This window comes from Silene latifolia, chromosome Y (genome assembly GCF_048544455.1).
Source record: "Silene latifolia isolate original U9 population chromosome Y, ASM4854445v1, whole genome shotgun sequence".
In the NCBI taxonomy this organism is placed as follows: Eukaryota; Viridiplantae; Streptophyta; class Magnoliopsida; order Caryophyllales; family Caryophyllaceae; genus Silene; species Silene latifolia.
The window spans coordinates 330,144,847-330,159,635 of NC_133538.1; the positions used below are offsets into that span (position 1 = coordinate 330,144,847).

The following is a 14,789-nucleotide window of genomic DNA, read 5'->3' on the forward strand; positions in this document are numbered from 1 at the left end:
TGCAATTCTGTTAAATTGGGGTGGCCTATCAATCCTAGGATTGAACAGCCGCATTTTTATCTTTTCAATTATTTACTACTCCCTCCGTTCCACTCAATTGTTTACACTTCTCTTTTGCACAAATAACTAAGTGAGGAGAGAAGTAATGAAAGATAAAATAAAACTCAATATTAAATACAAGAGAATGCAAGTTGTAGTGTTAAACTAAAATTTAATCACTTCATTAATATTTGGTGGGACACCCAAAGATTTACACCAAATTCAAATGCAAACACATTGATCCTTCTCCTCCGACCCCAATTATGATCTGTGTCAACCAAAAACGCATCTTCACTTCACTACAAAGCCCACATCGGTTTTAGAAGAGTGCTCAAAAGAATGATAACATTTGTAGAGTCTGAGATTTAAACAAACATCCAAATAGTACTCCATCTAACTTTGATCCTTCACTCAAATAATGCGAGCATTCTGTTGAATTTTGTTGAATGTGAGCACTCAAATAATGGCAGTATAATCAACCCTTCATAAACATAAATTTATAATTGTACCAAATTTACAACATCAAAATAATTTGTTCATCTGATCGAAATTTCCCAATAATTTCAAATGGAATTAACAGATCTAAACTTTCAGGAAAAAAATAAAAAATTATACAAATGATCTAAGACTAACACAAAATTTAATATAAATTTCTACTCGAATTAACCCATCTAAAATTTTGCAAGAATTTCAAATCCGAGATTAAACCAGCATTATAGTGAAACAGATCCATCAAAAGATGGAGGAAACCAAAGGTTTAAGGAGGGCTAAGTTTCGAAAATGACCTTAAACCACCACCATCTTCAACAACTTCCACATTATCTCCTTTCAGATCCGACCTTAAACCAACGAAAACGACACCAATACCGTCTTTTTTTTAATGGTCGAAAGGAGGAATGTTATTGACCCCATGATCAACAAGCTCTTTTGATGTTATTAAAATGAAGATGATTTATGGTGGAGATGGGCAAGAGATTGTGAGAGAGATGGAGAGAGAGTGTGAGAGTGAGATGGAGCGGCGTGAGAAAAGAAGAGAGAAGGAGGGTGTAGGTTTTCTCAAAATAGAAGAAATGATTAATAATAATTGTGTTGATTAAAATTTGCTTAAGTAAAATAGGCCCACATATCACATGGCTAAAGCTTACCAAAAATAGAAGTGTTAACATATGACTTGTACCCCTAGATTTGGAAAGTGTAAACATATGACCGGAACGGAGGGAGTATCATATTTTAGAATAGATCCCATCAATTGGTTATCAGAGCCATTCGTTCCTCTGGACCTGCTTTCCCTTTTACTTACAAAATTAGAGAAAAAACAATAAAAAAATCTCTTTTCTCACCTATTTAATCCCTCAAGCATAAACAAATTCACTAGACCAAGGACCAAAAGAAGAACAATGGGGGATCAGAACGAGATGCAGCAACTGAGGGATCAAATAGCAGCCTTGACACAAACGGTAGCAGCTCTGGTACTTCAAAACAATGGAGGGCAAGGTGGTAATTCTCGGTAATACTCACATAACTAAACTTAAATTTCCCTTGTTTAATGGTGATGATGTAAAAAGTTGGTTATTTAAATGTGAGCAATTTTTTTATGTGGAAACTGTGGATGAATATATGAAAGTAACCTATGCATCTGTTCACCTAGAATCTAAGGCTCTAGCATGGCATCAAGCCTTTACTAAGGGGAGGCCTGCAACATAACCCTTGGTTGGGGGGAGTATGTAATAGCCATTAGAGCTAGATTTGGGGACACCCATGAAGACCCTATGTCTGAACTCTTGGCTTTAAAACAAACCACCACTGTTCAAGTTTACCATGATGAGTTTGATAAACTTATTAGCAAGCTCAACCTGCAAGCTAGCTATATATGCTCTTAGTTGTTTTTTGTCTGGGTTAGATGATAATATTTCTCTTACGGTGAGAATGCTCAAACCCCAGTCAATACAGGAAGCCTATGGCTTGGCAAAGTTACAAGAAACAGTACTTAACCTCAATCCTAAACCTAGCCAAAAGAATACCTCCATGTCTTTTAATTCCCAGAAAACAACCTCTTTTTCATCACAAAAATTCCCTACCACAAAAAATACCAGCACCCCCTTTAATAACCCACAAAGGAAGCCCTTTACCCCATCAAATTCATCTACTTTTACACCCAGGCCAAGACTTTCTGAGTCTGAGATAGAAGCCAAAAGAGCCAAAGGCTTGTGCTTTAAATGTGATGAGAAGTACACTCCCCAACCCGTCTGTAAAAACAAAAAACAAATATTCCTGATAGAAGTCGAGGAGGAAGAAGGGGAAGAGGATACTGAATGTATGATGGAAAATAAAGAAGAGCAAGGGGATATTGCTCAGATCTCTGTGTATGCTTTGGCTGGACAGCATTGTGAACCCCCGCTATAACGCTGAAAATATAACTTATAAATTCAAGCGGAAATTAGGAATTTTTGAGAAATTTTTAAAGTTTAAAGCGCGGATTCATTAAAACCTAAAACATAACTAGAGAATGCGAAAATAAATATTTAAATTATACAAACGTGGTAGTCAAGGTGAGAGAAAATATATCCCTCGAATGACAAATGATAAAAGGTGAGTATAAGCAATTCTACTAAACTGACTACTAGTCCAAGGTGCTCGCTAGCTCACACGTCTAAACCCCACAAATGCATCTTCACAAACCTGTCATTCATGTAAACATGAAAGCCACAGTCAGTGGGGAGTAACTCAGGGTTCTCCCAGCCACATTATGTCAAAACGAACATAACAAAGAACATGAACAAATAATCATATTAGATAAGTTATGAGTGAATCGACTTATAACTAAACATGGGATCATACGTGTTTAAACCAACAAGGATAAAAGAAATGATGGAATAAACAAGTAAGTAAGGCATAAGCAACAATAAAATAAATGGAGAAGAAAGACAATGAAACAGACACGACCACTTAGCCACGAGCACGTATTTCAAGGAGATATGACCAAAGTAACCATCCAAATAATGCAAGACATTTACTACTGTTAGACTATAATTTTCCCGGGTAGGACTACGATAATGATACGGTCCTAGTCTAAATCTGCAGATTCTCGGGTGTACATCCCGATTCGACATGCGCCAGCACAGCACGCACCCAAGACTCGACTACTCATGGAGACCGAGTACCCCAATCGCCAGAACAACACGAAAGTGGCGGAAAAACAAAGATAAGACTCACTTGCCAGCATAGCACAAGTGGCTCAAAACCACACTTGCCATAACAGCACAAGTAGGCCAAACCCGTACTTGCCAGAACAGCACAAGTAGGGCGTAAATGCATGTCAAGCACATACGATGGTATTATGACATTTCTACAAGAACACGACTGACAAGTGTAAGACCAACACAAAGTATAGACGGAGTATCCAACTCAGAGGCTACCTTGAAAGCATGTCCGAGATACCACACACAAGACTACATCCTAGACTCCAACCTCCTAGTAGGACGGCGATCATATCGCAACTAGAGGGCTTATAGCTCACCTCTAGTATCCGATAGGACCAAGACTCAGAGATGGGATTATTAATGTCACATTCATACTTATGGCTTGCGTCTCACCATAAGTACGGATGGGAATATCAATCCCGACGATCATATCGTAACTAGAGGGCCTATGGCTCACCCCTAGTGTCCGATAGGACCAAGACTCACACAACCGAATAATACTAGACATTATTAAGAATACGACTCACTACAAGTAAATATTTATAATAAATATCTCATACTTGCATTATGTTAATAAATATTTCATTTTATAATTTAACATGCCGGTTAAATACAATTTAATAAGCGATAATGACTAATTTACGTTATGTGAAATCTACAGGATAAATGTGACCAACTCAAGCGACTCATTTATGAGCCCATCAAATAAGTCATAAAAACCCAATACTTGAAGTCACAGGAAATCCATCAAGTTAATCATGCAAAGTCCAACCATGTAATCATGTGAAGTCCAACATTTAAAACATAACAAGCTCAAAAGAAGGAAGTATTTAAATTCCCCATATAAATTATAGTGAACCCAATCTATAAAATATAATGAGCGGTAATGAATAAATGTTTCATTTCTCATTTACATGTTACTTGAGTATAAATAACCGATAACAAATGAATTAACTAATACGGAACACGGGGCAAAACGTAAACAAACTAAAATCCGAACCACCCATAAGCATATACGAGTCAACAAGGGAAAACTTTGGTCATGATACGAATAAAAAGCATAAACAACCATCATACACAAAGGATATATATATTTATAGAACTTGAAACGGTAAAACGGGCGCCATTTACTCATACGGACTCCGAATCGAGTGATTCAAGTGGCTAAACCACCTAATTTTTCGACGTCGGTCCATCTGTCATATTTTCAGTGGCATTGGAAGTCACACCGGTCAGATACGACGAGTTCCAGGCCAACACGGGTCACCCAAAATAGTTTCAAAAATGCAACTTTAGCAAGCTAAATGGAACCGTCTCAAAACTGGAACTTTAAGCAAGTAATAATACTAGTGACATATAACAACAACCACATCTAATTACCCGTCTCATAAGAAAGCCAAAGATACCATCTTTACTCAATTTAAGCAAGTAAAACCTTGTATAAATCCATCTTAAACAACTACACATATAATCTCATAAGAATCACAATTACTAGCTTATAAAAACAAAACATAACATATAAACATACAAATGACATAATACCGAGTAACCCATCACCGTTACCTCATTATTTCTTCAAAATGCAAGATTCCGACTCAAAACCATGCCGGTTTGCCAAAAGGAAGCTCAAGAACCAAGTTCCCAAGTAAGACCTCGAAAATCGTGCCACAAAAGTCATGGCCAGCAGCAAGGGTGAGGGAAAGTCAAGATCTTTCTTACCTAGGAAGATGGAGGGCGAGGAGAGGAAGAGATAGGCGCAAAAATCGTTGAAAACCGATAAGAAACGAGGGTTTTATGGCCATTTTAGTGAAGGAGGTGGAAGTTGTGTAACAATGGTGTTGTAGTTGTGTGTTTGTTGCTGAAAAATGAATGGTGGAGGGAGAAGATAGGGTTTAAGCTCTTATATGGGTGGAGGGAAAAAATTAGGATGAAGGCCCAAAGTTATCTTAAGCTCAAACTATCATTTTAAGTCGATTTTACCCTAAAATACAACCCGGACCTACTACAAACTTAAGACTGATATTTTTTTTTATCAACATTAATATTATTTTACATGTAAAGCCGCATTTTTATAAAAACAATTTTAAAATACAAATAAAATAATAAAATGGCTAACTAAATTATAAATGCCAACACGAAAAATTCGTGGGTGTTACAATCAATGTCAGACTATGAGGGTACCAGGTGTAATAGGGAAGAAGACATTAAGTTTCCTGGTGGATAGTGGAAGTTCTCATAACTTCTTGGACATGGGTGTGGCAGAAAAGTTGGAGCTGATTTTAGAGCCCATCAATGTTTTTAACATTTCTGTGGCCAATGGGGGAAGGTTGTTGTGCTCACATATGATCAAAGACCTCACTTGGAAGATAAGGAATGTGGAATTTAAGGCAGATTTCTTTGCCATACCTTTGGGTACTTGTGATGCTGTGTTGGGAATACAGTGGTTGGAAACCTTAGGACCAATCACATGGGATTTCAAATTATTAACCATGAACTTCAGTCATGAGGGGAAGAACATAATGCTCAAAGGGGCAAAACATGCCAAGATCAAGGAGCCCTCACTAAAGTACATGTCCAAGGTGGTTGAAGAAGGAGCACAGATAGCCATCATGCATCCACACTCTGATATGGAAGCAGGATTCTTTTCCATTCAGGTCACCAACCAGGGGGCACTACAGCAGAGTGTTAATAAACTGTTGGAACACTACCAGGAAGTTTTTGAGGATCCTAAGGGCCTACCTCCCTTGAGGGAAAGCCACAATCACAGAATTAACCTTAAACCAAATGCAGAACCAGTGAACATGAGGCCTTATAGGTACCCTATGCTTCAAAAAGATATAATCGAGTCTACGACTCAAGAGCTATTGGAGAATGGAGTCATAAAACATAGTACCAGTCCATATGCATCTCCAGTGGTACTAGTAAAGAAAAAGGATGGTTCATGGAGGCTTTGTGTGGACTGTAGAGGTCTAAATAAACAGACTATCAAAGACAAATTCCCAATCCCACTAATAGAAGAGTTGTTAGATGAGTTGCATGGGTCAAAAATTTTCACAAAAATAGACTTAAGATCAGGGTTTTACCAGATCAGAATGGAGCCCAAAGATATCTATAAAACAGCTTTTAGAACCCACCATGGCCACTTTGAATACTTGGTCATGCCCTTTGGAATGACCAATGCACCTTCCACCTTTCAAAGTTTAATGAATCAAACATTCCAACCATTTCTAAGGAAATTTGTGTTGATTTTCTTTGATGATATTCTAATTTATAGTCCAGATTGGGATCACACTTGAACCATTTGGAGAAGGTGCTAGCCATCATGAAGAAGCAACATTTGTATGCCAAATTAAGCAAATGTTGCTTTGGAGCAACACAATTGGAATACTTGGGGCATTTAATCTCCAAAGAAGGGGTAGCCACATAACCTTCTAAGGTAACTACAATACAACATTGGCCTGTCCCTAAGACTGTCAAACAATTGAGGGGGTTCCTTGGCCTAACAGGCTATTATAAAAGATTTATAAGGAGTTATGGAGCAATCAGCAGGCCCCTGACCAACCTATTGAAAAGAATTCCTTCTCTTGGAATGAAGATGTACAAGCAACTTTTGAAAAGCTTAAGGAGCTTATGGTTTCTGCTCCTGTCTTGGCCCTGCCCGACTTCTCTAAAACCTTTACAGTTGAAACGGATGCCTCTGGTGAAGGTATTGGAGCCGTGCTAATGCAAGGAAAGCACCCCATAACTTTCATAAGTAAAGGATTGTCTCTGAAACACCAAGCCTTGTCAATTTATGAAAGGGAGCTCTTGGCCATTATCCATGCTGTGGGAAAATTGAGTCAATACTTAATGGGAAGACCCTTTTAAATAAAAACTGATCACCAAAGTCTCAAATTCCTCCTTGAACAAAGGATAACCAATCCTCTCCAGCAAAAATGGTTAGTAAAATTGTTGGGATATAATTATGTATTAACCTACAAGAAGGGAAAGGAAAACTTAGCTACAAATGCCTTATCCAGGATAAAAAGCTATGAGTTAAGTGCACTATACATTAGTTCTATGAGCACTAATCTATACTCTTCTATCCAAGAGGCTTGGAAAAAGGATGAGGGCATGGCTGCCATTATAAAGAACTTTGAGCAAAATCCAAATGGTGTCAAACATTTTTCTTGGAGGGGGGAATAACTCAAGAGAAAGGGGAAATTGGTGATAGGAAATTATAATGGCCTTCAACAGAAATTAATATCATTGATGCATGATACCTTACAAGCTGGTCATTCTGGTATTGAAGCAACATACCAGATGCTAAAACAAAAATTTTATTGGAAGGGAATGAAGCAGCAAATACAAGAATATGTGAAGAAATGTGCAATTTGCCAACAATGCAAAACTGATAATGCTGCATACTTTGGGAAGCTTTAACCCTTGCCTCTCCCATCTACCTTATGGTCTGAAATCAGCATGGATTTTATTGATGGACTCCCTAAGTCAATGGGAAAGGACTCTATCCTTGTGGTGGTAGATAGGCTGAGCAAGGCAGCCCACTTCATACCATTGAAGCACCCCTACTCTGCCCCTGTGGTAGCCCAGGCCCCAACCTCCATTATTTCAGACAGGGACACCATATTCATCAGTAGTTTCTGGCAAGAACTCTTCACCATTCATGGCACAGACCTCAGTCTCTCTTCTGCTTACCATCCCCAAACTGATGGTCAGACTGAGGTTGTCAATAGATGCCTTGAAACTTATTTAAAATGCTTCTGCAGTGAGTTCCCCAATGAATGGTGCAAGTGGCTTCCTGCAGCAAAATATTGGTATAATACATCCTACCACAGCTCACTTAAAGGGACACCATATGAGATAATGTATGGTCAACCACCTCCCATAAATCTGCCCTACATGCCTTGGGAGAGTAAGGTAGAAGTTGTGGACAAGACACTCATTGAAAGGGAGGAAGCCATGAATAGCATCAAACTCAACTTGGCTAGAGCACAAAATAGATTGAAACAGTATGCTGATAAATGAAGAAGTGACCGGGAATTTGAACCAGGGGAGTATGTATACCTTAAACTCCAACCTTATAGGCAGAGTACTGTGGCTAGAAGAACAAACCAAAAGCTGTCAAGAAAATACTATGGCCCGTATCAGATAATCAAGAAGATAGGAGCAGTGGCTTACAAGCTGGCTTTGCCCCAACTGCAAAAATACACCCCACATTTCATGTTTCAATGCTCAAGAAGTGCTATGGCGAACCACCAATGCCTACTGCTTTGCCTGATCCTGAGTCCGACGGGCACCATCCTTAACTAATTATGGCAAGAAAAACTGTTAAGAGAGGAAGAATTGCTGCAACTAAGATCTTGGTCAAGTGGTCTGGTTCTCCTATTGAGGATGCTACCTGGGAATTCTTGTATGATCTTAATCAGAAATTCCAAGCTTTAATCCTTGGGGTCAAGGATCCTCTCATGGGGAAGGTATTGATACAAATGTTGAAGAATCATCACCAGCAAGCTTAAACATTGGAACTATAGAGGAGGAAAATTCAAAAAGAGGTGCCAATTCTATTACCACACCAACAAACCCCAACAGCCATAATTTGGATAAACATAGGCCCTTGTCTGCTAGTGCACATGCTCCACCAATAACTCACCAATGTCAGCTCACCAAGGAATCCCATAGTACACCTGAAATTAATGGTAGTACACTAGTACAGCTGCAATCATCCTTGGATCCGTTACACCTGACAGCACACCTAATCTACCAAATCTAGTCTCCAATTAATTAATTATTTAATGCTTTCTTAGTCCCCAAGGCTGTATCCTTCTATAAAAGGCAGCATATGTAACGAGGTTTTCCCTATGAATGAAATTTGCTAGCTTTATGCTATTTGGTTAATAGAAACCAAGTGAACCTTTTCACTGCAATTCTGTTAAATTTGGGTGGCCTATCAATCCTAGGATTGAACAGCCGCATTTTTATCTTTTCAATTATTTACTGTCATATTTTAGAATAGATCCCATCAGATGTCTAATTGTCTACAGAATACAGTCTCTCTACGAGTCGATAACTTAAAAAGACACTAAGCGAAGAACTTGAATTTGACTAATGTCAAGATAGAATGGAAATACATCTGATATTATGGACCTCTTCTATTTGCTTTCAATAGCAATCATCTACACTGGCCGGCTGTACAACATTCTCATCTTAAATTATGTACATGTTTCGCAACGTCTTGCAGCATCCTTGGATCTCCCTCATACCACATTCCTCTGAATTAGATAAGAATAAGGAAGTCGGTTAAATTTTAGCAGAAGCCAATAAGGCCGAGGGGTCGACTTGCAAGTTGCAACTCCATGGCCATCATCTTCCTGCTGTGTTTCCGGTTGGTGCTTCGGTTGCACCAGCTGGTAGTGGACTTTGTGGTTGTGGTGTATTGTCGTTCACCATAACATAGTCTTCCTCCACTGTATCCAGTTCATTCCACTCAATGGCAGCTTTGCAGAGGTCAAGGAATCCAATTTCACGGTTACCAAGCACTAGAGAGATCTGAGACATAGCATTATTAAATATTGCTCATGACAACACCACTCCACAACGACTGATTCCAAGATCAAGTCTTAACAGCATGAGTAGAGATGAACAAAAATAAACCCCATGAGGAATTTCTTGATGCCATTTGATTTTGATGGTCAACTAATGTCTAATTTGACCGTTATTTTCTCCATATAGAGATACATCAATAAGGTAAATAAAACTATATTCAGATTATTGCTTTGGAAAGTTGTAACGATATTCATATTCTCTCTTTTAGAAAGGTATATTATGAGAAATATCGATCAAAGTCGACATAGTTTTACCACCAAAGTTAAACGTTGACAATATGAAGGGCGTATAAATTTTCGTTTGGGAGGAAGTTCATCTCTGAAGACTACAGATCACCAACTGCATTTTTCAGGGAGAAGGCTTGGTAAATAGGTAAACTAAGCATTAAGCAAGCAAAAATTCTTTGAAAGGATACAATCGGTTCCCCACATATCACTGATGCTGACATAAGCTTCCGACTGCAACCAGTAATCTGCATCGCTCTGCAGAGAAGAGAAAAGAATTGACACATATTAGCTACATCTCGAGTAATTATACTACATTTAAACTTTAAACTCAGCACTCAAGTCCAAGAGTCCAACTATTTGCAAAGAAAAACAAGAAAACAGGAACAATATCAACAAGCACAGAAGATCTACAGATAACATTACGTCATGCATTTTGGAAACTACCCTCCATCAGAAAGCATTAAGTTGAACTTTTGATATTTCCTATTAGACATGCAACAATCTAGAAAGTAGGACTTACATCAACTTCAGGAACTATCTTCATAATACCACTCGAGGACTCCTGAGAAACATAAGCATCTGCACATATCATTAGAGTCTCTTGTTCTGGATGTTCCATCCCATTGCTTCTGTTTACATTGTTAGGTTGAGCTGCTGGGTGTTCATTATGACCTGACGTACTTGGTTCACTCGGTGGCAGCTCACCAGCATTTATCTCTTCGAACTTCTCTTCAAATTGACTAAAAATAGAAATCGTAAATAGAAATAAAGATTTGCACACCCAGATGAGGGCACATAAACTGCAAAGAAGCGCATGGCAAAAGAAGGTATTATGACATGAAAGTGATGATAGAGACATTGTTTACCAGTACCACCAATAGTTGGACAATATTTATAAGCTTTAGTCTTACACATTGTTAGTTATTGACTTTTGACTTTTTGCATGCGAGTGATACAGCTACAAAAATCCGACAGCTTACGTGATTATCTAAAAGTACAAACAAAATCTAAATACTCAGTCTTGACTCCTTGAGAGATGCAGTTTTATATCTAGTATCTTGGTTCTTACCTAATAAACAACATTTATAATGGCCCATACTATAAGTTCTTTTACCAGATTGAAGAACAAATTAGCACTTGGAGAGATTTAGCTTTTTGAAAGCAATATTTTCAGTCCAACAATTGTCCCCAACACAAAATATGACATACAGATCAACCATAGAACTAGGCCTGAAATAATACATCATACATACCTTACAAGATACACATCAATAGGACCCATCGTACTCCTGAGAACTATTCTGTATTTCTTTGAGGATAATCAACAGCCTAAGCACAGCATATGTTAGGACAAGTGCCTTAGAATTTATAATAATCTAGTTGATCAGCAAGTAAATTTATTAATCTCATTTAAACTCACCTCATCAGGATCAGGGACCTCCAACGTTGTGCCGTGTGGAGCCTTGACTGCTATCAATGTCTCATTCTAAAATAAGGTGAAGAGAAGAGTCACCAATAGCAGTAAATTTATAATTTTAAGCAAAAATGCCGTCATAAAGTAACGAGAAACAGTTCATGAGAGTGAGATAGTATAGGACAGTTAGGACTTAGGACTACACCTGAAAACAAGGTACAGCCTTTATATCTTCCTCAGTTACACATAACCACCTGAATGATATCAAAACCATAAACCCAGCATGTCAGATAAAGAGATCTGCGGTTCAATAACAACACACTCAAACATAATTGTGAGACTGGGAAAAGGATGTACTTCTGATTATCGTCATCTTCACTCACTTCCCTCAATCTCTCTTGCATATCCCTGAAACATTTGAAACATAGGCAATCGATAAAGATGGAGAAGGTCAAAGAAATCAAAGAATGTAAACCAGTTTTAGGATTTTAGGTTAGTCACCTTATACGTTCGTCTAATCTGCGTTCTTCCATTGAAAGGCTTTCGACAACTGCCTGGACAACAGATAAATTTTTGAATGAGCCTAAGTTAACACCAGTGTACGGACTTGCACAGAATACTTTTAAGCAGCATGTGGCTTACTCAATCAGAAATCGTTTGCCCTGAAAGGTTTTTATAAAATAGAAAAACAATTAAGAAGTGCAGCTTCACCGTCAAGAATTAGATACCTGTAGACTAGCAACACTATGATCAACATCGCCAGGCTTTGAGACATCAAGCCCCCTGATAAGTTAGTACAAAGCACTATCAGTATTCAGATGAAAAGATTTGTCACATTCTACGATGACATACTCATAACCAAAGATTGCAGGAAAAAACAATATAATGAAGAGGTCATGATTTGTCCATACTTCCACTGTATTCCATTTTTCAGCTTTTCAATTAGACCAATTCCCTCTAAAACATTGGTGACGTCATAAATACGCCTCTTTTGGACCTGGTAATTAATAATGACAATTTTCAGATTCCTTCTTTAACAAGAGAAATGCTGAAGGTCAACCAAGTGCAGAATGGGATAATTCAATAGATTACCCCTAAAACCACAGCAGTTTTGTTCAAAACAAGAATGCCATCGTCAGCATGTCTTATTAAATTAATGAACTTCTTCGTCAAGAGAACTGTATCACATCGGAAAAGCACAAGCATCATCGAAGTGCAAAATGAAAACCATATAGATGTGAATGATGAATTAAAGCCTGTTAAGCCAGTTGACAAACTGGTATTCGCTCTGTCTCATTATGATCTTTTATAAATCAGTCTTCCCATATACTAAAATCTGTGAGGGAAATTTCGAAATACGGGAAGATAAAAAGATGATCATAGTGGGACAGAGGAAGTAGAATGGAGGAGGTACAACAACTGCGTAAGGTTAAACCCAACTAACCAAGAGAGCAGTCGGAGCGACTAGGGCCAACTGGAGTGAAGTCATTGCCTGGTGAACCTGCATGTAAATGTGTCACCCAACATAAAACAATCCATGACGAAAATCTCCGTCTGACTTGCAAGAGTAATTTGATACAACTTGCATGATGCCCCGAGCTAAGCTATAGACTCGTAAACTCACCAATGCTGGACATGGGTGTTTGGGGTCCAGCTCTATTACTTTTGGTAACTCTCGGTGCTCTTTGTCCCTTCCCACCTTTCCCGGAAATAGGAGTCTGAATAGGGCTGTTAACGACTTCTGTGAAACTTGGACTGGCAGTATAGGCAGTAGACTCAGCATCATTTTCGACCTTATCACTCTTTCGCTTCCTTGGCTGATAATTACCAAATGCCATGCACCCAAAAGTTAACATCATGTAAGAGGCAACAAGTACATACAAAAACAGCACAAACAGCTCACAATGCTAACATCATACTACTTCATATACAAACCTACAGGACACTGAAAAACGAGCACCCAAATGCTGAATATCAATCAAACAATCCCAACCCCAATACCCGATTTAGTTTATATTATCGATTAGCTATCAAATTACACAATTTTTAAATCGCAAATCAATTAATCAACCGACGTGATAACACTACACAAAGTCACAGATCAAACAGCAAGCTGCACAAAACTTCAGCTAGTTCCACATTTTCCGCCAAACTTCAAATTCAAAGAAAAACAAACCATTACTCCGTAATTGTCTAATCCAACGTCTCCAATTCCGTAAATCCAACCCTATTAATCAATTGAACTAGTCTCAAACTAGCAAATACAAAAAAAAAACAGCTATAATCACACAAATCCAGCTGAAATTAGAAGTTTCGATACCATTAATTATTTAAACAGCAAGAGACCCGCCAAATTAGCACAAACCCTCAAACTATAATCACCCAATTACTAAACTGATAAAAAACAACCCAATCAATCACAATCAAACTTTAATAACTAAACACATCAAGATCCCCAATTCAATTACACCAAATCTATATTAAAACTATAATTAGATAAATGAATAAAATAAAAGGAAGAAATTAACAAGGTGTAAATAAGTAATAGCAAAAATTCTTGTTTAAGACGGGTTTAAATAAGATAGATGACATAAAAGCAGAATACGTAGTAAGTAGTAGCTAAAACTTTGTCCCATCTATCTAGTAAGGTGGATTGGGGAGCTGTTGAACACGTTTTAATCTTAAGACGGATATTCTTATTCCAAATTAAGAAAAGAGTAGGGAGGGAGGGAGTACAGGAGTAATGAGGAAAAGAGCTTCGGGTGGCGGTGGAGCGGGGTGATCGGAGAAAGAGTGGTAATGACCAGGAGGAGGATGGAGGGAGAAGTTAAAGTGGCGGATACCAGACGGCGGCGGAAGCGGTGGAGGGTGGGTGGGTTTAGGAGTGGTTGACATGAGGTGATCGGAAGGTAAGAGAAAGATCTGGTGGTTGTTGCTGTGGAGAGCGAAAGTGAAGAGAGAGGAGGTTGGAGAAATGAGGAGGGTGAGGAAGAGGAAGGAGGGGAATGGGTTCGGAACTTTGGATACATATGTGGAGGGAAGTAATTTTTTATTTTCTTTTTACTTTTTTAATTTTTACTGTAGTTGAACTACTTTCTCATTTTAATAAGTTTTTAACCGGACTAGTTGTGCGCGGTGCCCCAATTTGGTGGAAGTATATGTGTTAATATTTAGGAAATATTTAAGTAGTAAAAAGACATTGACGATAACGTATTTGAAACGGTGGGTTAAACATAGTAGTGACAACATAATATGGGGAGGATGTTTGAAAGCGATATGAAAATAACCCGCTACAAGTTGGCACTA

The 14,789-nt window shown here is 38.2% G+C and overlaps 1 long non-coding RNA gene and 1 pseudogene across 1 annotated transcript; one reads left to right on the top strand and one right to left on the bottom strand.

Moving 5' to 3' along the window:
* Nucleotides 1–1,303: 1,303 nt before the first annotated feature.
* Nucleotides 1,304–9,226, top strand: LOC141634319 (uncharacterized). The gene is made up of 2 exons (XR_012539039.1): nt 1,304–1,546; nt 6,514–9,226. It is a non-coding gene; the product is annotated as an uncharacterized LOC141634319 (long non-coding RNA).
* Nucleotides 9,137–14,501, bottom strand: LOC141634318 (transcription factor E2FB-like; annotated as a pseudogene).
* Between the last annotated feature and the right edge of the window lie 288 nt (nt 14,502–14,789).